This window comes from Triticum dicoccoides, chromosome 5A, assembly GCF_002162155.2.
Source record: "Triticum dicoccoides isolate Atlit2015 ecotype Zavitan chromosome 5A, WEW_v2.0, whole genome shotgun sequence".
Taxonomy (NCBI): Eukaryota; Viridiplantae; Streptophyta; class Magnoliopsida; order Poales; family Poaceae; genus Triticum; species Triticum dicoccoides.
In genome coordinates this window covers 615232881-615257671 of record NC_041388.1, presented here as the reverse complement: position 1 = coordinate 615257671, position 24791 = coordinate 615232881, and the positions used below count along the sequence as shown (strand labels likewise).

At 47.1% G+C, this 24791-nt stretch overlaps 1 pseudogene; it reads right to left on the bottom strand.

Annotated features, from left to right (window-relative positions):
- Nucleotides 1–10655: 10655 nt before the first annotated feature.
- Nucleotides 10656–13192, bottom strand: LOC119303420 (annotated as a pseudogene).
- Nucleotides 13193–24791: the final 11599 nt, after the last annotated feature.

Below are 24791 nucleotides of genomic sequence, written 5' to 3'. Positions count from 1 at the left end.
CATTCATATATACACACCTTCACTCCGGCCGAAAGGCCTATTCAAATTTAGCCATACATGCAAATGTTATTATCTCAGCTGCGTCCTGCTACTAGTGGCATTGGAGCTACCACCCCGGACCACACACAACACAACATTAGCGCAGGTCATCAACTTGAACAAGCCTCGTGAAACATGGCAAAGCTAGGGAAGGAAGCAGAGGTGAGAAGAGAGACAAGTGAAGTGAAGAGGACGAGACGTAACAAGCTGCTGCTGCTATCCTATCCGTAGGTGTAGGTGTGTGTATGGTGCACTAGAGCATGAGCACCACTGGCTCTTATAAATTGGGTGGTAGCTTTGGTGCACGATGGTAAGCTAGTCCACGTCGACACTCCCAAAGGGCCCAGGCCAACTTCAGTAGTAAAAAAGTGTTTGCTTTTTTTTGAGCATTGATAAAAAGTATTTACTGTGGCTACAGTCACCAAAGAGAATGGCTACCATGCCCCGGGCCAAGGCGCAGTTGTCCGGGGCCTGGCAACGCCCCTGACACTTCAACATGGAAGCAAGTTGGGTTTCAGTTACGGTTGGCTGCGTTGTCGTACGTGCACATGCTTCACTTTTCAGGAATAGCTACCATGCATTTGCGGACCAATTTGTGATTGGATGGTTAAAGGGACTGTGGATCTTCAGCCCATCAGAGTTTAACTCCTGGTGCTCGCATTTATTTCTGAATTTATTTTAGGATTTTCAGCGATGTGCATTCAGTGAAAGGAGACGTGCCCGTCGACGACGAGGTGCCTACGGTGACTCGTAAATTTCAAGATGATATGCCGGCCTAATCTTCCGGAGATGCTCATATGGGTAGGGAGTGCGTATGTGTGTTCATAATAGTGAGTGTATGTGTGTTTTTGACGGTTTGCTTTATTTATAAAAAGGGCGAAAGCCTTTTTGATATGCGCGTATATGAACGCTTGCGTTTGTACTGTATTTTAAAAAAAAGGCTACCACGCATCTCATCTCCATGTCCTGTGGAAGCCAAGCCTCCTCAAGTCGTGATCTTGCAGACTTGAGTCGGAACAAAGTCTCCTAAGTTGGTGCTGCTACTTATATCAAGACTTCTGATTAGAGGAGTTTTACTGTCCAAAATACTCTAAGCCTAGAGAATATATACAATTTGTACAAAGTTGATACCGGCACCAGGTGCATCCGCCGTTGTGGCCAGGGCTCTTCCCCAGGCGACACGTGGCACAAATGAATAGTGCACCGGGAAAATAATAATCACGCATTTTGGATGAACAGTAAATTTTTATAAACAGTAGTTTTGGATGAAACATTAACTGTATTTAACCATTGCCACAGTTTGAACAATGCCTCATATATATGAACATTACTGTGAACAGTACTTTCAGCCAAAAAAAAGCACAAGAAGATTAAAAAAATCCGGTAAAATTGTTTAACATACATGCACACGCGGCAGGAACCACCGGTGCGGCCTGCCGCCGCGTCTTCCGCCTGCTAGTCATTAAAACTATAAGTGAAAGTCGTGCTTTGCTACGGCCGCTCCATCATACTGACAAAAAAAACTATGGTTTGGTTGGTTGAAAACACATAAACATATTCATCACCGAGTCATGTACTTTATGCACTCCATATACTTGTCTTGTGATGGCAGTACAGTTAAGATCTTGCAAGAGTTTCTACACCCAGGGGTCTTAAACCCGCCTCAACGCCCGGGCAGGCTGACCGGCCAAGAAAAACCAACCCAGTCGGGCGCCTCAAACCGTCCTCAAACACCTTGGGTGTCCGGCGCCTCTCATTTACAACCTAAATATGGAGCGGCTAGGGCACGCCCAGTCACTTTCGTCACGTCAGCCTGGCCCACCCCGACCCAAAAAATATCCCCTTCGATGAACCCTAGACTATAGTCTACTAAGTCCACTCCACTCTCTCCGTTCTCTTCTCTTCCCAATCTATTTTTTCTCTTCGCTTCCGATCTATGGCGGATGATCGCAGCGGGTCTGGCTCCGACGGCGGTGCGAGCGACATCAATGCGGTCACGCTCCGCATTTCTTGGCGCTGCTCCCGTCTAGATCAGGGCGACAACAGAGGAGAAAGCTCATGGAGCGACGTGTTGCCCCCCTTCGCCCGCCGTCGTAGTGCGAACAATGTTGTCGGGCCCTCCCGCCCGACCCGCAACACACTGGTGGGTGCGTGGCCCGCTCCGCCCCACTCCAGGTATGCCGTCCCGCCGCCACCACATCCATTGTACCTCCGGAGGGCCTCCACGGGCACCATTGGGTGCTTGTGCCCTCGCCAGCGCCAGTCCGATCGAGGTCGGCCGAGTCGGACGCGCACGCCAGATGGCGCGAGCGGCAACGTGCGAGGGAGGCCATGGCGGCAGCTGACGCATCGACGAGGCGCCGGTCACTAGCTCGCGCCGGTCGATCCCGAGGACGCACTCATGTATCTGACGGGGGCCTATACCAAGGGTAGCTACCATCAGGGAGTCTGGCCTCATCAGACTAGAAGGGGCCCGCCAGGCCAAATGCGAGGATCTAACCCTAGGAGGCGAAGACGACCTTCGTGGTCTCCAAGACTAGGAGGCGGCAACGCTCTAGATTGCATGCACCGTGTAAAACCTAGACCTGTCATGCGTATATAATGGGAGGCCTAGGGTCCTCATTCATCATTGACACACAGATAACAAATTCTTGGTAGCAATCTCATATACAATTGTAACCCCTCGCACGAGGTATCCCTCTACCATGAGTAATGAAAACCAGCATGATGTAGGGGTATTACTCTCCGGAGGCCCGAACCTGGATAAACCCTTCATGTGACCTCCGATTCAGGACTTTCAGCTGCGTTTGGACCACTTCCGAGAGATTTGACGGTTTTTTGCTCCATGTGTTAGCGTGCCAAGAACGGGCCGCTGACTGGAGATTGATCTTGGATCGGATCCTTTTTTTTTCTTTCAATGGTCTACCACCGGGAGAGAGCCTGACCTTTGACTCATTGACGTTTGTCACTAACAAGGCAGGCCGGGTCGACATCAGCTGACCGGCCAACCATGTCATCTCAAGGTCTCCAAAGGTGTGATCGCCACGCTCGATTAGGGAGACTGCACCGACCTCGGACTTAACAAGACCCGCAAATTTCCTCCGTCCTACTCACAAGACGGAGTCTGCACCGACGATCCAGTTGGTCACGATGGTCTGCGGCATTTGTCGCCTCATCCAAATGCCGAAGGATTGCGTCGGCACTGACCCCAAAACTCAAGAAGGCGCCGACGCAATCAGCATCACCTCGGCCTTGGACAGCGAAGAGGGCGACGTGACACCACTCTACCTCAGGCTGGTCATAGTGGGGAGTAACATATACTAGTATCATGCATATGATACTAGTGTATGATACTATATCCATAGTGCATAGTATCATAAAGTAGTATCATAGATGGTCTTATTTATTGCCATGCATGACACGTAGTAGCATAACATTTATTACTATGACCCCCTCTCTCTTCTTTAATTTCCTGCCACGTAAGCATGTTTGCGAGTCCCAAGTATATGATACTAGTTATGTTACCCCCACTATGGCCAGCCTCACAAACGCGGATAAAAACGCTGGCCTCCAGCCCATTTGTGAGGTCTCCTACTCCGATCTCTATGGAGAATCGGGATCCTCTCCAAGCTCAGAGGCCGGCGACTCCACCAACCAGGGGACGTCCCGGTCGGAGGCCCCGCATGCGATTTTCCTTCATCAGATCATGATGATTGAGCTGACCACGAACGTGTTGCGTACGACAGCCACGACGGAGGTCGCCACTTGCGAGCCTCCAGTGTCAGGGCCAGTGGACACCACGACGCAGCTATACACCAACCCTAGAATGACGCACTAGGACAGGTCAGCGGGGCCTCCCGGCAAGCTCGCCGGCAGGCTTCACCACGACCGCAATAGCACTCTGAAATACGGCGTCTACACTACCACACGTGACAAGATATGCCCTGAACTACCTCACGACACCGATCGCCGGCACCGACCCAGCGTCAACGACGCTGGAGGCCTCCTCGTATCTCATCTAAATGTGCACCGGAGACCTAATAAGTTAGTCCAAACATCATGGTAAATTTTTGACACGTTGAAAAAGTTGTTGAAAACGTACCCGACTAACTTTTGTGTAAATAGCATATTGATATACAAAAAACAGACCTAATAGCTTACTATGAACAATTTGGTAACTTTTTGATCGGTGGAAAAAGTTATTGAAAAACGTACCCCAATAATTTTCGTGTAAATAATATAGCAATATATGCATAACATAGCTAATAACCTACTTAACATGGTAACTTTTGGCCCAAAAATATATATCGTCAAAACAGACCAAACAAGGATTTAGTTTCAAAGGTCTAGTCGCAACGGAATTTTATGTGAAAATGGTGTTTCAATCAGAACAATGGTGTGAGCACCAAAATATTTTGAAATTCCAAAATACAGAGAATCTATGATGACATCAGTTTTTTCGTCCTCTCGTGCATTTGCATGCATGTGAGGAGAAGGTTGGGTGGACCATTTTTATGTCCCGGTCGTTGCTATGTAAAAAGGATGATAATTTATGAACCGCAGACGTGATAACTTACTTCTCCTAGGTCTGGTAACTTTTGAGCCGAAAAAAGTCAGCGAAACATATTGTCATGGGATCTACTTTCGAAGGTCTCGTCGTGATGATTCTTTTGAATGAAAATGGTTTTTAAATCAGAGTGCGGTTTGAGCTATAAAATATTTTGAATTTTTGAATTCGGTAAAATCTTGGCTAACATCATCATTTTCATCCTATATGCATGTATGCAAGAATTAAAAAAGAATCAGCTCAATGCGTTCGGTTTTGTATTAAAAGAACGGTCGTACTCAGTATTAGTGAACGAATCGTTCGATACGATCACGGACGTTATCACAGTCAACATAATTTAATGTTGGTATATGGTTGGTGCACATAATCCACTCGAAATCCGTAATAGTAGAGTGGAGCTGCTATTCCTCGTACAACTGTATCACATCATGAGATAGTGAAATTGATCTAGTAAAAAGGAACTGTTGACCATTTAATTTATTCCTGTTCATTGACAGGAAAACACGGAGTAGCCAAAACTGATGTTGCCACTTTCTCCGCCGTATCAGCATGCATGCATCGGGCAGTACGACTAAAGTTAGTAGTATAAAATTATACAACGGTTACAGTGATTGGCGATTTTAGGAGCCGTCCATCCAGCCTAATCTAACGGTAGGAAAATAAAAGTTACGAGGAGTTACAAAACTAAAATTACGAGAAATTACAGCGGGACCGTTACAAAATTTTGGTGGGGCCAGTTAGTTACTTCGAGGGTAGATCCGTCAAGAGAATTCCCCATGGCAATGTCATCTCGCGATCCCTCATCTCACGAGTAGACACTCATGGGCACCGCAGGCGGAACCTCGCACCGCGGCAGCCCTGGAATACTACCGTCCAAAAATTGCCCGGCTACCTCCCGCAGCGCTGGCGCGGGGATCTGGGCGACGGCGGCGGGGCCAGGTCCTGGAGGCAACCCCGGTTGTGCTTGGTTGTAGTGGTCGCGAGATGGAGCCGCGGGCGCGAGGACCTGGGTTAGGAGCTGGTCGAAGACGCCGGCGCGACCACCTAGGCTTGGTCGTAGTGAGCGCTCCCCCACGGCCCTGCCGACGCCGGCGCGAGTTCCTGGAGGCGAACCCCTGGCTGGGCATGGCGTAGTGGTGGACCAACGGAGCAAGGTATCTCCCTGCTCTTCTCTTCCCCCCTCCCTGCCTGCACGTTCAACGTCGACCAACTACTCCTTTCACCACCTTCAAATAAAGATTCAGTTAGTAGTTGAGCAGTGACCACACCTAATGTAGCTATTGCAGAACATGGTTCGTATTGTTACCCTGAAACTCTGAATCCTGTGTTTGGTGTTATTTGATCAAGCTGACAGTTAGCAATACCCCTCTGCTGCCATGACTTTCACGGTTGCCAAGGCCTATAAAATTCTCATTCGGGAGACTACAACCATTCCTGCTATTGCCTGGCTTTGGAAAGCCTGCACTCAACTGAAACATAAATTCTTTTTCTGGTTGTTGATTAACAACATGCTGAACACCACAGAGCTCCTTCGAAGGAAAAATCTACAAATTATGCTCTGGGGAAGAAATTCCTACAGGTTCGGGTCAAAAAACTAGTGAAAGTGAACTCCTTTTTTATGTCATAACCCATACCTGATTTCCAATAATCTTTCATAGCCACAACCTCCCAAAAAAATTTGTATCATAGCCACATGTCGAGTTCTACCGAAGTATTAAAAGTCTTTCACTTATAGTGCCAAATACCAGTTTTGATGAATGTCTTTTTGTAAGTATCCATACTTTCGTAGACATCTTTCTTCAAGGATAACTAATGTATCCTAATCAATGTACTCCATCCGCCTGAATTTACAAGGCTTATTTGATTTGTCTTTACATTAAAAATAAGTTGGCAAAAAAAGGAGCATTTCAAAGCTTGACATTATCTTAGAAAAGTCACAACGTAGGGGGAGCAACGTCGTCATCAACTTTGAAGGCCACGTTGTTGCAATCTTCCAAATGTGCTAGCAGCAAAAAAAGATGAGTGCATGTTGTTAATCTTCTCGAAACAAAACTCTCCTTTTTTCAAATTGCTTTACTAACCATTCTCTGTTTTTCAAGGATGAGTAAATTACAGGCAAGCAGGAACCAGCAGCTGCTTCTTCCATCGATTCTGCAATCCCCGGTCCATATTTTTGCTGATAACTATCCATCAGTTCCTAGTTTGTATAGAGGCTGAACTTCTTGTTTCAAATACTTGGAGAACGCTTTTGATCCAGTGGCAACTTACGGGAATAATAATGTATGTTATAATGTCACTGAAGGGAGTTTCACAGTTTGTATTGTATGTCATGGACGCTGTCAGATTATGGTCAATCCATTTCATGTAGTTTATTTTCATTTCTTGCGAACATATGTCATGTACAATAAATTTTAGAGTCCGGACAGGAATCTAGGAACCAATAATGTTTATCGAGTGAAACAAATTGCATTATGGCATGTTTACAGGGATCAAATCTCTGCGATGATGCTCGAATTGAAGTGGTGTTTGTTCAGACTAACGCTATCAACATACATGAGAACAGAGTTTCATACTTGAAGTGAGCAAGGCATGCTCCGAGGTACATCCCCTAAGCCTGAACTAGTGAACGTTGAACGACTGAAGACAAGTGCCTGATTGCGGGGTGTTCTTTTCGCCGCCCCGCCCTCCCATCAACCTCTCCCCACCGCCGTGCAGCAGCCGCCCCGGCCATCCCTCTAAATGTACTAACCCCTTGAAATTCTTCGGCGAACCAGCACCACCCCCACCCCAAAATAGACAAGGGGGAGATGCTACTCCCTGTTCCACCCCCTGCACCCTAAGATGGGCCCGAACGACTAAGATCGATACTTGTAAGCTCGAACGAGTAAGATCCATACTTATGAGCTTGAACGAGTAAGATCCATACTTGTGTGCCCGAACGCCTCATAGTGGTACTTCCGAGTCTCGACGACTCAGAGCGGTACTTGTGTGCCCGGAGAAGTAAGGACGATACTTTTGACCTCAGACGACTATGATCGGTACTTGTGAGCTAGGACGACTCCCAGTGATTCATAGTGGTATGTGTGGGCCCCATGACCCAGAGTGATTCGTAGTGGTATTTGTTAGCCCGGACGATCCAGAGTAACTAGTAGTGGCATTGGTGGTCCGGACGACGTAAAGGGGCACGAGGTAGTATTGGTGGCCCAACCCATAGTGGTACTTGTGGGCACACAATTAGCACTATGGGTAGTTCGATCCCACGACTACATATGCGTTGTTTGAACCCAGAACGACAAGTATGGGTCGTCCAGGTATACAATTACTACTACGGGTCGTTTGAATTTAGAACTTCAAGTATGGGCCGTCTGGGTCCACAAGCACCACAATGGGTCGTCCAGACCCACAACTAGTACTATTGGTAGTTTGATCCCATAACTAGCACTAAGGGTCGTCAAACCCAAAACTACTAGCATGGGTTGTCTGGACCGACAACTAGCATCGGTGCTTGTGGGTCTAGAAGGACTAAGGTCAGTTCTTGTAGGCTTGATCGACTAAGATCTGTACTTGTCGGCCCGAATGACTCAGATCGACATTTGTTGACCCGAACAACTAAGATCAGTACGTGTGGGCCTAAATGACTAAGATCGATACTAGTGAGCCCAAACGAGTAAGACCGGTACTTGTAGGTCCAGCCGACTAAGATCATTACTTGTGGGCCCGAATGACTAACATCGGTACGTACTTCCGTGTGTTTTCACTCATGTCGGGACGAAGGGTATCCTTAGTGACATTTACTTTACAATTTTGGAATGTTTTTCTTTCGTAGAACAGGGATCAAATCTATGACAGGACTGTACTTACCCACCAAACATTATTCTTTGCTTAGCGGAATTGTGATCTCATTGTATTATGCACCAGCAAAATATATAACGAGGCAATGACAAGAATAGGCGTGCAATCTAGCAACCCCAACTTTATCAATCTTCAGGAGCCCCAGCAATACAACGCCCAACAAGGTCATGCGCCCGTCTAAATTTCTGTAAACCACAAGGCGAGCAATACAACCCCCAATACACACACACAAACCCACAAAAAAAATGCAACTCGTTACTCTGCCACATTTGAAGAATACAATCAAGCTACATGGATGGAAAACCACACGGCCTAGTTCATCAGAACAATGCTGCTCATATAACCGTAAGATTAGGCATTCGCTATAGTCAGAAGAAATGATCCAATAATGCATCTGCAAGAACAAGAAACTGCGGCGTCGCTCGCCCATCTCTGTAGAGATAGTAGCAGGGAAACCTGGTATGATCCCAAATACATCCCATTCAGATCAGTTTCCACATCACCAACACTATTTCCAATCTTCATATGTACATGACCTCAAAATGCCGCCGTTGAAACAAGGCCCTGCACTGCAACGTCCATCATGGACGCCCACACAGAACATTAGTCCTACTTTTGGTCAGAAGTATTAGTAACATTTTCCTAAATAAATGAGGCAGCAACCTTGTAAATCCGTGAAGTCCAACTCTACTAAGTTCCACTCAATACAAATCAATAGGAGTAGATATTTTAAACGAAAGATAGATCCCCATTCCCTAAGAACAGCAAACATCATTAAAGGACGTTTGTACTGAAGTATCACATTCTGATGGCAAAATTTCATTTGCTCTCTACCCACTTTCAAGGTCCAGTCTTATTATCTTTGAGCACTAAAATTTGTAGAAAGCATGATTAAATAAGCTATTATATGAAGGATATAGATGCACTGCTCAGGCTTCATGGCAAGTAAACTGTAATCACTAGCAGAATTTGTTACAGAGAATGGAATACTTGAAGAAAATAATACTACCACAAAAATAGCAGTACCTAACAGCGCATGATACAAAAGTTGTAGATTAGATCGATGGCAAGGCCAGTTCAGACTGTTATGTACACGAACCATATGCATATGCCCACACAATCAGGACTGTTTCCATCATCCTATACCACAAAAACATGATTAGTTACAGAGAATAAAATACTATTCAGCTGGGATTACAACTTGATAATAGGACCACAACCGCAATAGTTCCCTACCACGAAACCCCTTGTAGTTGAAAGTTTGCTGCCATCATCTCCTACACAACATGTATGCACCTACCTTTAGTGTGCGGGAAGGTCGCCGGCGCTGACTAAGGCAGTAGGGTATCCGACGTATGGTGTAGACTGTAGAGCAGCAGTTCCATTAATTAGACGTGCAAGCAATCCTTGTGAGCAACGATTTATACTGAATCCCAAAACATGAAAATGTAGAGCAGGAACTGAACTGGGGATTGATTAATTCCTGAAAAAAGAACAAATTTTGGTGTTTTCCAATCCTCCATTACTCAAAGTTGAAGCCAACATAAATCAATCAAGAGCTGAAGACGAGGTAAAGAAAAAGGGGTTGTGGGGGAGAGGAACCTGGATGGCGGTCTGGCCGCAGGGGTCAGGGAAGAGGCCGGAGCCGTTCCACGCCTTGGCGACGAAGTTCCCGATGATGGCGTACAGGGCCGGCCGGCACGCGGATTGGATGCGCCACGACCGGCCGGAACCTTGGCGGAGGAGTGACAACAAGGTCGCGGACTGCCGCTTCTCTTCTGGATCGGGGTCGCCGCGTGGGGATGATCTAAACGGCGCACCAAGCTACCCGTCTACGAGCGGGATGTGCGGCGGCTATGCGGAGAAATCGATTCATTCGTGCGTGGGGACGGCCTCTGAACATGCCGTGAGGAACGGAAACGGACGAGCGACTCAAGTACTATTATACCCTTTTAGAAAAAAATAAATCTTAAAATAATTTTCCCAGATCCAATGGCTAGAAATAATCAAAGGTGGAGTTACATGAAATTATAAATCGTAACTCCCCAATCACTGTAAAAGAGCTCATAAAATTAAGGACACTTATTTTAAAACGAATGGAGTATTAATTAAGCCTGTAAAAGACAAATGGAAACGGCTGTGCCAACGTGCCTACAAGGCCACGAAAAGAAAAGCAGAAAGTGTAGATAGACGGACGAGACCAGCAAACCTTACTACTTAGCGGTATCATTTATAGTCACACACCTTCAATCCGGCCGAAAGGCCTATTCGAATTTAGCCATACATACAAATGCTATTATCTCAAAGCTAGCTGCGGCCTGCTACCACACACAACACAACATTACTCCACATCCATGCAAATTACACACACATAGTGACATAGCGGATTCATGCTCTAATAAGCACGCCTTATTTTCTTAATTACGGAAACGATGTATAACTCGCTGTAAGCATATATGCGCTTCTCTCACATCTGGTTGCTCCACATCCATGCCGGGAGGCACCCTGCAATAGTATTCGAAAGAAGAAAAAAACAACGAGCGAGGAAACCATGTCAGTGCAAAAGACATGCGGCTTATTTCAAATTGCAAGATGAGATAGAACAAAATAAAAAAGAAAAAAGCTATTAGCTCACATGAGTATGGGAAGCTGAAGCAAAGGGCCGGTTTGTTGAGAGCCTGCTCCTGATGATCTGCCACAAGGATGTAGAAGTGGCCCATGACCCCCGTATGCTGCCGCTCGCTGCTGTAGTTGGAGACCATGGTCAGCACCTCACCGTCCCTTACCTTCACCGTACCCGGCTCCGGATAGCACGTCGACATCCCGACGACGTATCCCTCCTCATTCCCGGCCTCCTGCGGTCCTGCCCGGTGCCGTAGATTGGCATGGACTTGCAGAGCAGGCGGCCGTCCTGATAATAAGATTTGAGTCGTTCTTGCGTTTAATTTCTTCAGATGAGAATTCATGCATTCGATCCATTCCAAAGCTAGAAATGGAGTATGGTTGTATAAATAAGTGAATTGTAACGGAATTGTGCCAAAAATTACTAATTCTGAAGCTTTTTTTTTGGTTGCAAAAATACTAGTCGGTGGCTTAGGGCGTTTTGAGCATGATTATGATAGATGGGTCTCGCTGAACAGGATGACATGGCAGAAAATAAAGACTAATACATTTTTGTTTCGCAAAAAGACCCCTAAAAAGCAATCGGCTCCTCTAGTCCGGTGGTGGACACCGGCGACCACTCCCTCCCTGTGTGCGGCCGGTGCAGCTGAGCCTTTAATGTCGATGGATTCTATAATTCACTCATGTATGAATAGGTGACATATACCTGGCCGTGCAACGAGGAACCGAGGCCACCTCTATGCAGGTGAGCAACGGCGTAGACGACGTCGCCTCCATGGGACACCATTTCTTTGGTCGTCTTCATGTCGACGCAGTTGTTACTCGCTCGGTCATCCGAGCTGCATTCGTCCACACGATACTCTATCTGTAAAGCCAGCCATTTTTCAACAATTGTTAATGCTTGAACAGCCTACTCCGTAAGTAGTCCATGTTAGAATCACTGAAAAGACCTATATGAGATATAGAGACTAGGAAGAGAGAGAGAGAGAGAGAGAGAGAGAGAGAGAGTAGACATATACAAACCTTGCAATAAGGCTTGGGGCTTCCATCGAACAGAGCCGTATCGGTGACATCAAGAATGTAGATCCTCACCGGCACAACGACGGCGTCGCTCCAGTCAAGCCACGACACGGTGTACCGGAGGAACAGCTTCCGCGGCGGCTCGCCATTGTTGGCGAACGCGTCCTCCACCCTGCACCGTAAGCTGTCGTAGCAGCAGTGTATCCCGCCGACGTAGCCGTTCCCGATGCGGTTGCCGGTCTCATCGACGGTGACGTTGTACGCATCGCACCTGCACTCGGTGCAGGCGAGCTTGTCGGCGACGCCACGCGTGTCGATGGCGTGCACGTTGATGAGCCACCGCTCCTCGTACCCGGCCGGGGCGCCGGCGCCGATCTCGATGCCGTACGGGTCGGGCACCCACGTGGCCGTTCGCCGGGTCTCGGAGCCCAGCCCGAAGTACTGGCCCAGCAAGTCCTTGCAGGGGCCGGAGTTGGTGATCGGGATGGCGCTTGGGCCGTAGTAGGGCGAGACGAGCCAGTGGTGGAGGTAGGTCTCGTGGAGAGGGACCGGGGCGCCGGCCTCGTCGACGACGTCGCCGTTGAAGCTCTTGATGGCCACGTGGCCGCGGGGGAAGTCCACGTCGTAGTACCACTTGTTGGCGATGCCGCCGGGGCGGAGGAAGAAGGGCGGGGACAGGAACGTCTGCGTCTTCAGCAGGGGGGCTCGCACGGTGGCCGCTTCCGTCGTCGGAAGGAAAGCAGCACTTCCTGATGCGACTAGTGTGACGATGATGCCCAGGAGCATGATCGTCTTCATCTTGTCACCTACTGCTGCTGTTGCTGACAGTTGAAAGTACAAATGATTAAGACAACTGAAATTAATAATACGTACTGACGAGGCAATCATAACTCATAACCACGCCATTCTTAGGCTGAACCAGGCATAACATAATACTTGAAGAGATAGATAGAGCCTAGCTAGCGATGCATTATTCAGCCAAGTGAAACATGGCAAAGCTAGGGAAGGAAGCAGAGGTGAGAAGAGAGACAAGTGAAGTGAAGAGGACGAGCCGTACCAAGCTGCTGCTGGCTGGCGTGCTGCTATCCCTATGGTGAAGTGAAGAGCACGGGCACCGCTGGCTCTTATAAACTGGGCGGGTAGTTTGGGTGCACGGCGGTAAGCTAGTGCACGTCGACACTCCCAAAGGTGCCCGTGGTCGTACGTGCACGTCGACACTCCCAAAGGTACCTTTGTCAGTTTTCGGGAATATCACCGTTGTCGTACGCGCACGGGCTTCAATTTTCGGGAATAGCGCTACCAGCCTACCACACGCATCTGATCTCCATGTCCTGTTGGAACCCAAACCTCGTGACGTACGTGTGACCTTGCAGACTTGCAGTCGGAACAAAGTCTATCAAGTTGATGCTACTTATATCAAGACTTCTCATTAGAGAAGTTTTACTGTCCAAAATACTCTAAGAGCAACTTTAATGGTGCGATTCATTTTGTCCGTTTGAGTCATCCGGAGTTCCGGACAGAAAACGTAGCCCAACGGGGCGACCCAAACAGACGCGCAGGTCCGTCTGCTGTCCGTTTGTCATCCACCCCGACCCAAACTGAGACCAAATTTAGGCCACAAATGGGTCCACGACGGACAAAAGCAGGCGCTCCTCTCGTCCGCTGCTACCCTCCCGTGTCCGCCTTGGTCCTACTAGTCTGCGACACAGCACGAGCCGTTTGGGAACTGCAGCGAGATTCCCACCCAGCCGAGCGCCGCCACGAGTTGCCGTCCTCGACGGCGAGGCCTCTGCCTCCTCCGTCGTCCTCGCCGGCGAGGCCTCGGGTCACTGGCCATGCCGCCGTCGCCGCCCATCGCCGCGCACCAGGGAGATCTCCGCCGCCCGCCGCGCTCACTAGGAAGAACTCCGCGGAGCAGCAGTACAAGCACCTCGGGCAGAGAAGCTCGTCGGCGTTGCGCGGGGGCGGAGGAGGGTTGGGCGGCGGGGGCACGGAGGTCATTTCTGCCAAGGTCAGGTCCGCCGCCTCCAACTACTACTCGTAAACTCGGTAAGCCACAACCACCTCCCTCCCCGCTGCACTGCATCGAGCGGCCCGTGCGGCTGCTCGCCCCGCCCGCAGCTCGCCGCGCACGTCGCCGCTCGCCGCGCGCCCCGCAGCTCCCCGCGCGCGTCGCCGCTCGCTGCGCCACCTCGTTCGCGCCCGCCGCGCGCCTGCTCGCCCTGCTCATGCCCGCTCTTGAAGACGAAGGAACCCCCGCAGGATGCAACTCCTCCTCGTCCGTCCACGGCCGCTGGAACAGCCGCCTCGAGTCCTCCGCCGTGCGTGTCCGTTTTTGCATCTTATGTGTTGGGTTTATCCACCGGCTGCGCGTGTCCGCCTCATATCCGCTAGGCGAACGGACGACCCAAACGGATAAAATCCGAACAAAATCTGGTCGGTTTGGGTCTCCCCATTGGAGTTGCCCTAAGCCTACCGAACGTATACCATATATAAAGTGGCTAAGCTACTTACAATGGTATTTTCATAGTCATTCCGAGATATATTGACATGCAACTTTTATGGTTACTTCCACATGACATGTGTATTCATCATTATATTGCTTTCATGATCTATTGCTTTCATGATCATATAGGGCTGACATGATATTTGTGGCAAAGCCACGTTCATCATTGTTGTACATGTTATGCAAGATTATTGCACAACCTGATACACTGCCAGAGGCACTCATATAAAGTCATATTGTTTCAGTTTATCTAGTTGTAAGTAAATAAAAGTGTGATGATTATCATTATTAAAGCATGGGTCCTGGTGAGGTAAGAATGATGGAGACTGATGAGTTCCTGTTTTTGCCTATTATTTTGTTTCGCGAAAAATCAATACCAAACGAAATCCAAATATAATAAAAGTTACGGTGATTTTTTCTCGACCAGAAGGGACCCTAGAAGGTTCCCGGGGAGATCACACAATGTACGAGTAGGCCACAAGCTCCCCACCTGACCTTGTGGGCACCTTGTAACACCGATTGATAGGCCTGGGCATTCGGTAGAAACCGAAAGTTCAGTTTCCACTGTTTAGTGGTTTTTTTTTGAAAATCGGTTTCTCGCGAGAGCTTGAGTTGTTCTCACAACGTTTCCAGCGTGTATTTTGCCTCTAGCACCCAGCCTTCTTAAGTAGCTGAACGCACTGCCTCATCTCGTGTAGCTAGGCAAGGTGGGACAAATCCAAGTGCAAGTGGCGTACTAGCATGGCTGGGAGAAACTATCCTGCAAAATAGTGGGCCTGATTAGCTGAACGTATTTGGCCGGCCCAGCAAGTGACTCGCACGCATGCGGCCACGCACATCGCGCCAAGGTCCACGCGAGCTGGGCACTAGGATATTTGCGCGTACGAACAGTTAGTTCGGTTTTCTGTTTCGGCGATCGGTATAAAACCGAACTGACCGAATACAATTCGGTTATTAAAAGTGAAAACCGAATTTTCCTGTAGCAGTAAGAAAAACCGAAAATTAGGTTTTTTTCGGTTTCGGCATCGGTTCGGTATTCGGTTCGTCGGTTTTTATGCCCAGGCCTACCGATTGACCTAATTCCATTTTTATAAATTCCCTAAAATCCCAAAAAACATCAGAGCGAGAACCGAAACAATTATTCCGCCACCGCAATCCTCTGTTCTTCCGCGATCTCATCTGGAGGCCTCCATCGGTACTCTGCCGGAGGGGTGATAGCCTGCAAGTGCACATGATTTAGTTGTAGCCTTTTCGAAGTAAGAGTATCGATCCCAATGGGAGCACAGGAAACATACACTTGCCTTTTGTAGGGAATTATATATTTTTGTGCCTGTGGAAAGTTGTAGACTTAAAGCAGAGTGTGAGCGAGTAAAAATGATAATTGAGTAATGTAGTGACTTGCAACAAAATAATATAAAAGTAAATAAAAAGCAAGGATTGTAGCGACGGGTGAAACAACAGGATAAAAAGACGTTCCCAGGGAATCCGAAATCCCCATTGGTATGTTTCTAGCGCACCTATGCATAAGCATGGTATGGAATGGATACTTAATCCACTGTTGACTATTATGTTGAGCAGAGCCGGGTACAGTACACATTCTACTCGTGGTAGACTTTATGCCATGCATGCCACCATCATAGTCTCCCCCATAGGGTTGCAACTCATGATCATTAAGGTTTACCCGTGGACACGGCCTCTCTAAGGGTTCTCGTAATTCCCTAGTCAATTGCGAAGGTTAGGAGCGGTAGGCTTTTACTGTCACCTCTAATTACCTTCACAACCTAGACCTTTACAACGACAGTGGTATACTTCGTGGCCATAAGGCGCAAAATGCTGAGTAGGGCCCCTTCACAACATTCACGAAGTTATTACACTAAGCATTCAACCGAGGATCTCATATCCACAAGAATGTTTCAGATCCTACACATACCAAGGTTCATCCATATCCCCGAGAACTAGGGGTCTACTCACACGTGGGAATAACAAGCATCATGGCAATGGTAATGGCATACATGGATGAATGATTCAAATAATACACAAAAGGATCCACTAGGGTTTTTGATGTTGCAGATGATAAGGATGTGGATGATGATGAGATGACAGTGGTGATGACGTTGCCGCCCTTCTTCACCTTGTCAATCCATCCTTCTGATGAACTCTGGAGGTTAGGGTTCTACCTTCTAGATGAGTTTTTGGTGTCTCTAGGCGTCTGATCCACGAGTTGATTCGACGGGGTGGAAAGATTTGATCTGACAGTAGCATCGGTGTGCCATATGACCGCTTATCCGGGTGCTTGTGGTCGTATGGAACGTCGTCTTTTGCTCTGATTGTGCGTTGACGTATGTTTCTTCAGCCTTATTACTTGGTTCTTTTATGGTTGGGGATTATCACTTTAAGTACGTGATTTCACTACCATTTCTGAGGATTTCTTCCATTGTATGGTGATTGATCCAAAAGAGGTTACCTGAGAGATTATCAACAAAAAGATATGCGTGAATGCGGTAAAATTTCACAAAGCCTACCATGCAAGCACAAAATACTCATCAAAATCATCACATAAATTGGACTCATCAAGGGGAAATCGACCACGGAGGGTTTATACATCAACCTTGCTGACCCTCCAATGATGTGTGAGATGTTCCTACAGGACCTATGGGTCCATAGTGATTAGCTAGATGACTCTCTCTCTCTCTCTCTCATTCGTTATGATCTTCAATACAATGTTCTATTCGGAGATCGATATGATATAATTCTTTTGTGCGGTGCGTTTGTTGGGATTGGATGAATTGTGAGTTTATGATCAGATTATGCATTGAAGATAACTGAGTCTTTTCTGAACTTTATTATGTATGATTGTTATAGCTATGTAATGCTTTCCGATCTATGAGTTTCCTTTGGCCAAGTTGATAAGTACATCTTTAGTGAAAGTGGTGCATAGTGGTAGGTTCAATCTTGCCGTGTCCTCACCTCGTTATAGAATGGGTAGAGAGGGAACGTATTTATATTGTTGCTACTAAGGATAAACGATGGGTTTGGTTAGATTAATTGATCTTATTTGTCTACATTATATCATCATACTACATGCATTACTATGTTTATTATGAACTTAATAAATAGAGAGAGGCAAGTATAGAAGCGCTCTCCAAGTGGAGTAATAGTAGTAGATGCAGAATCGCTTCGGTCTACTTGTCACAAACGTAATGCCTATGTACATGATCATGCCATGAATAACATCATAACTATGCGTTATTTTGTCAATTGCCCAACAGTAAGTTATTTACTCGCCGCATGCTATCTTAACGAGAGAGATGCCTCTAGTGAAAATTATGGCCCCCGGGTATATTTTAATCATATTACAAATAACAAAAATACCTTGCTGCAATTAGTTTACTTTGCAATTTATCTATCTGTCATTATCAGATTTAATCCTTGAAATTAACAAGTACAAGGGGATTGACAACCCTCTTGCCCGCGTTGGGTGCAAGTATTTGCTCTTGTGTGTGTATATAATGTAGACGGTTGTTTAGGTACATCTTCTATTGGTTCGATAACCTTGGTTCTCTAATGACGGAAATACTATCCGCTACTATATTGTTTCACACTTCCTCTTCAGGGAAAATCCCAATGCAGTTTATAGGTAGTATTGGGCTTGACACTCTTACTTATCTAAAAAAGCTACAGACGATCCCCTATATTTATGGGTTATTAGGTACTCGTCTAGAAATCCAATGCCCTCTATAACATTGGCGGTGTAATACGCCTCACTCTTTCCTGGCTTACCTACTACGTCTTCGTGTAGAAGCTTAATTTCAACACTTAGTGCACTCAACTTGTGTTGTGGTAATATCAGTTCACCGGGCTTAAACATTCTCCATAAGCACGAACGGGTAGAAACATTCACCACATTTTCTCCTGGTGCCTTACTGCTGGTATGTTCATTGGCTGATTTCTTCTTTTGCTTTCTACCTTTTTGTGACGCTGAGCTGAGGGGTTCATAGAAGATGGTTCTCTGGAATCCATTTCTTGCGTTTGCTAAAATTTACTGTGGAAATTATGAGTCATGAAGCTTAAAAAATGAAAGAAAAATTAGACATGACATTTGCTGAAAAGAGGACATAACGAGTTCCAAAAATTCGATTGAATGAAAATGAATCGATGTTTCACGAAAACATTGGCGCGCATATCAATATCTGCAAATAGAAAGCCAAGCACACTAGACTGGATCCTAGGCAAAAAATGAAAAAAAAATTGCGACATGATCTTTGCTAAAAAGAGGACATAACAGTGACAGAAATTCGGAGAAACGAAAATGAATCGCCGTTGCACGAAAACATTGTCACTCAAATCAATACCTGTAATTATAAGTTGACCACACTAGAATGGATCCTAGGCAAAAAATGAAAAAAATGCGACATGACCTTTGCTAAAAAGGGAACATAACAAGTGCAAAAAATTCGCTGAAACGAAATCAATCGACGTTTTGCCAAAACTTGGCACACTTGGCACTCATGTCAATACCTGCAAATATAAGCCTACCACACTATATTTGGTAAAAAGAGGACATAACAAGTGCCAGAAATGAAAGAAAAAAATGCGACCTGGCCTATAAAAAGAGGACATAACGAGTGCTAGAAATTCGGTGAAATAGAAATGAGTCGACGTTTCGCTAAAACTTTGGCACTCATGTCAGTACCTGCAAATATAAGCCAATGATAATACAATGGATCTTATACAAAAAATTTCTAATCTACTTGTAGTTACCCTAAGCACTAATCTATTCGTAGTTACCATAAGCACAAATAACACTAAAACACACAACTCAAATTTAATCCAGGCTAAATATCTATTTACCCTAACACTACTCGGAAAGGGCTTATACGTGAACCCAAATGAGTGGTGGGCGAGGCGGGTCACCCGCCACAGCTATTTTTGAGAATAAGCAGTGACGGGTGCTAAAATGAGCTCGCCACGGCTACACAGATAATAGTGACGGGCACAGCTCGAGAACCGCCACAGCTATGCAATTCCTAATTCCTTCACGAGTGACAAGCAGCTGTGGCGGCGAGGAGGACGAGATTTGGGGGGAGGTGCAAGGAGGGGGGTATTGATTTTTTTTGGGGCGAATCAGTTTTTGGAGAAAACTGAACCATCAGTGTTGTGGGCATACGAGTGACGGGCGCGGGATAATGCCCGCCACTTGTAAGGGGGATGCACTGGCGAGCACTACCAACCACCCGCTACAGCTGAGACCGTGTAATTTCGACCTTCTCCGTGTCTATAGTTGGTGCTTACCACATTTAAGCTGTGGTGGGCAAAAGATTTGCTTGCCACCGTTGACTTCATAAGCAGTGGCGGGCACAAGTTACCATCCGCCACTGTTAGGTTTCATCACACAATCAAAATTGAAACGGTCTACCTATGTCCGGCGTGTATTTTTGCCCGTTACTGCTTCCGTGTGCCACCCATCATAGCTAATTTGAGTTCGCCAATTAGTTGTGGCGGGTGGCACACGGCACCAGTCACTAATTTGAGTTCACCTATAAGCCATTTCTCAGTAGTGCCCATACATACTGAGAAATTCCACCACAGTGTCAAGGGGTACGACCAAGTCAAAATTATGGATTCAATTCCAAATGTGAGACCTCAATTTAATTTAGACCCTTAAAAATTAGGAAGCATAGTGTTATAGAGGATGGGCTAGTTTTTTTTGCTAGGAACATATGAGCCTGCTATGAAACAAATAGTCATGAGTTTTGAAAATGGAAGGCAGCCAGGCAAAGTCACCTCCGGCCGATCAAACTTGGAAGTTGTTGATTTCAGACCTGACTAGTCGGGCTTTGATGTCTTCTAAAGACCTTCCAGATTCACGGGACACTACTGCTAACGACATGTAGTCTGGAGGTGATCCGAACTATGACCAAGCCGGCTTGAACCTAAGGGGTCACGCGCTTAAGGGAAGGAACCTACGAGGTCGGATCCGAGGACACTGGTCGGATGTGATCCGAGCTGTATTCGGATTGTGGCCGAGTAGACTTATGGGCTTTAGAGTCCGTGCGAGGCCCAAGTATTGAGCCCGCGACGGACGCCTATATAAAGTGGGGTGCGGCAAACTCATGCTGGTTGATCGCTTCAGCGTTGTCACTAGGGTTTGCATGTGTTGCGAATAGACACCTTCACTCGTCGCCGGTTGTGTGATCGGACCTAGCAGTCCGCCGCACGACGTTCCTCCTGCACGCGCGGATACCGTTAGAGGCGGTGCACTTGCGCCGCTCCTGCGAACATGTACGTGGGAACCGACTACCGACTGTACGAGGGAGATCTACGAGGAGGAGATGATCCATGCGGACCCGCTGCCCCAATGTAACACCCCGGATGTAACTTTCCCAATTTGTACTCCAACTCTTGCCGTTTCCGGCGTTAAGTTATATTTATTTCCTCGGGTTCGGGTTTTGTCTCCTTGTGTTGTTGTCGTTGTCATGCATCTCATATCATGTCGTCATGTGTATTGCATCTGCATACGTGTTCGTCTCATGCATTCAAACATTTTCCCCGTTGTCCGTTTTGCATTCCGGTGCTTTGTTCTCCTCCGGTGGCCATTTCTAGCTTTCTTTCGTGTGTGGCGATTAAACATTTCCGGATTGGACCGAGACTTGCCAAGCGGCCTTGGTTTACTACCGGTAGACCGCCTATCAAGTTTCGTACCATTTGGACTTCGTTTGATACTCCAACGGTTAACCGAGGGACCGAAAAGGCCTCGTGTGTGTTGCAGCCCAACACCCCTCCAATTTGGCCCAAAACCCACCTAACTCTGCTCCATCGTCTAGAGCATTCGATTACGATCGCGTGGCCGAAAACCGCACCTCATTTGGACTCTCCTAGCTCCCTCTACCTCTATTTAAACACCCCCCTCCGAAAATTCCGGACCCCCCTCGTCTAAAAACCCTAAAATCCGTCTCCGCCACCGCAGGACGTGTCCGGACGGAGCCGGACACCGTCCGACCCAGCCGCCACCGCCACGTGTCCCCGTGGGACCACTTCGTGGCCCGCGCCGCCGGCCCGCGGAGGCCCAGGGCAGGCCCTCCACCGCACCCGCCCGGGCCGAGGCGCTCGCCCGCGCGCGCCACCGTCTCCTTCGCTTCCGGGAGCGCGCCGCCCTCTCCGCCACCGACATCACCGACAGCCGCAGCCGCCGTCGCTCGCCGGAGCACGCCTCCATCGCCCAAACGCCTCCCCGCCGCCGTAACGAGGAGCAACGGCCTCGATCCGAGGCCAAGGAGGTGCCCCGCCGCCGCCTGCTTCCAGATCCGATGCCGCCGCTGCGGTTCCGGCCATCTCCGTCGCCGGAGCTCCGGTCGCGCCGCCGCTGCCGGATGGGATCGGGAGGAGCCCCGATCCGCCTCTTCGTTGACCGCGGCCCCGAGCTGGGCCAGGCCAGCTCCGCCCCGTTTCCGGCCCACCTCCGCCCGAGGCCCAGCAACCCCACTTCGGCCTGCTTCCTCTGCCCGTTTTTTTTTCGCGAGGGTAAAAATTCTTCTAAGTCCCGAAAATCCCAGATCCAAGTGCACATGTTCGTAGCCCCGTAACTTTGCATCCGTAGCTCCGATTCATGCATATAGCATATCAAAATGTTCATCTCAGAGAGTACATCATTTGATTCTATTGCATCATTTTCATTTGAGCTCATATTGATGCCCTAAATGCTGTTAGAAGAGGGTTACTTGAGTTAATTGTCAGATCTGCTACTCCGTTTAGCACTTTTGTCATTTTTGTCATAATTATTGTGTGCATGCTATGCCCTGATGCACTACATGTGTTTTGTTAAGGGTTTTGTCATCTTTCCAGAGGTGCAACCCATGTATTTTTAGGATGTGTGTAGTGACTTGTGCAAGCTTGCAAAGTGGTGCACTTGCTAATTCTGTTTTCAGGGACTTAGTAATTTCACTAAGTCCTGGAGCTATTTATCTCATGATGCCATATATTCATGTTGTTTCCTAGTGATCCGTGCCTCTTTTGAGGATGATCAGTAAGGGAGTTTTGTTAATATTGTAGTGCTCTATCCATCCATGTCTTTGTTTGAAATTATGGAGCATCCTAGCTTGAGTCAATCGAGCTCTAATTTTGCTACTTTGTGAATCTGGGCAGATTGTCAACTTGTTTGCAATTTTGCCGGTGATGTTGTAGTTGATCCGTGCATGCTATGCTATTGTTCTTGCCATGTCTAGCTTGCACTTTGTGCCTTATTGATGGGTGTATGCTTGTCTTGCCATGACTTGCACCGTAGTGAATGCATCGAGCTCGTAAACATGCCTACTTGATATCTGTTTCAGCATGTGTCAGTTTTTCACTAAGTCTGAAAACTGATTATGTTTTTGCTATGTTCACATGCTTGCAATTGTATTTTATGATCCATTTTGGCTCAAGGTCACTAAGGGACTTTTGTTAAGATCTTTGAGTAGCTCCATGCCATGCTTTACTTTGCCATGTTTAGGTCCTGTAGCATGTAGTTTTGTTGCTCCGAAGAGTGCTACCTGATCTGAAATTCCAGACAAGTGTTAATTTCACTAAGTCTGAAATCTGTTTGCCATATGCATTTTTGCCATGCTTGTTTGAACCTGTTAATGGATGAATTGGCCGTAGCTCAGTGCTATACTTTTGTTAAGAATCTTGTATGCATCCCTGCCATGTATTTTGTTGTCATGTTAGGTTGTTGTAGCATGTTCATTTCGTTGCATTTAGATGCCTACTTGCTGTAAATCGCAGACCGGTGTCATTTTTGAATCGCTTGCCATTTCCAAACCGTAACTCCGATTCCGGCGTTCTTTATATCGTTTTCAAGCGATTTCATCTCATCTTTCCAGTGGCACACTTGGATTTCCAAGTTGAGGCCAGGTTCATGCATTTACTGTCATATCTTGCATTTTGCATCTCGCGTCGCATCCCGCATAGCATATCATCATTTCATCATATTGCTTGATCCTTGCACGTGGTTGATTGTATCCTTGTTGCTTGTTTGTCTTGTTTGCGTAGAGCCGGGAGACAAGTTCGCTAACGAGGAGCCCGTTGAGTTTGCTTTCGAGGATCCAGTCAACTCTGACAACTGTGCAGGCAAGATGATCATACCCTCGAAATCACTACTATCTTTGCTATGCTAGTTTGCTCGCTCTTTTGCTATGCCATTGCTACGATGCCTACCACTTGCTTTCAAGCCTCCCAAATTGCCATGTCAAACCTCTAACCCACCATGTCCTAGCAAACCGTTGATTGGCTATGTTACCGCTTTGCTCAGCCCCTCTTATAGCGTTGCTAGTTGCAGGTGAAGATTGGAGGCCGTTCCTTGTTGGAACATTTATTTTACTTGTTGGGATTGAAGGAAATATGCCCTAGAGGCAATAATAAAGTTATTATTTAATTCCTTATTTCATGATAAATGTTTATTATTCATGCTAGAATTGTATTAACCGGAAACATAATACATGTGTGAATACATAGACAAACAAAGTGTCACTAGTATGCCTCTACTTGACTAGCCCGTTAATCAAAGATGGTTATGTTTCCTAACCATGAACAATGAGTTTTTATTTGATTAGCGGGATCACATCATTAGGTGAATGATCTGATTGACATGACCCATTCCATTAGCTTAGCACCCGATCGTTTAGTATGTTGCTATTGCTTTCTTCATGACTTATACATGTTCCTGTAACTATGAGATTATGCAACTCCCGTTTACCAGAGGAACACTTTGGGTGCTACCAAACATCACAACGTAACTGGGTGATTATAAAGGAGTACTAAAGGTGTCTCCAAAGGTACATGTTGGGTTGGCATATTTCGAGATTAGGTTTTGTCACTCCGATTGTCGGAGAGGTATCTCTGGGCCCTCTCGGTAATGCACATCACTTAAGCCTTGCAAGCATTGCAGCTAATGAGTTAGTTGCGGGATGATGTATTACAAAATGAGTAAAGAGACTTGCCGGTAACGAGATTGAACTAGGTATTGGATACCGACGATCGAATCTCGGGCAAGTAACATACCGATGACAAAGGGAACAACGTATGTTGTTATGCGGCCAGACCGATAAAGATCTTCGTAGAATATGTAGGAGCCAATATGGGCATCCAGGTCCCGCTATTGGTTATTGACCGGAGACGTGTCTCGGTCATGTCTACATTGTTCTCGAACCC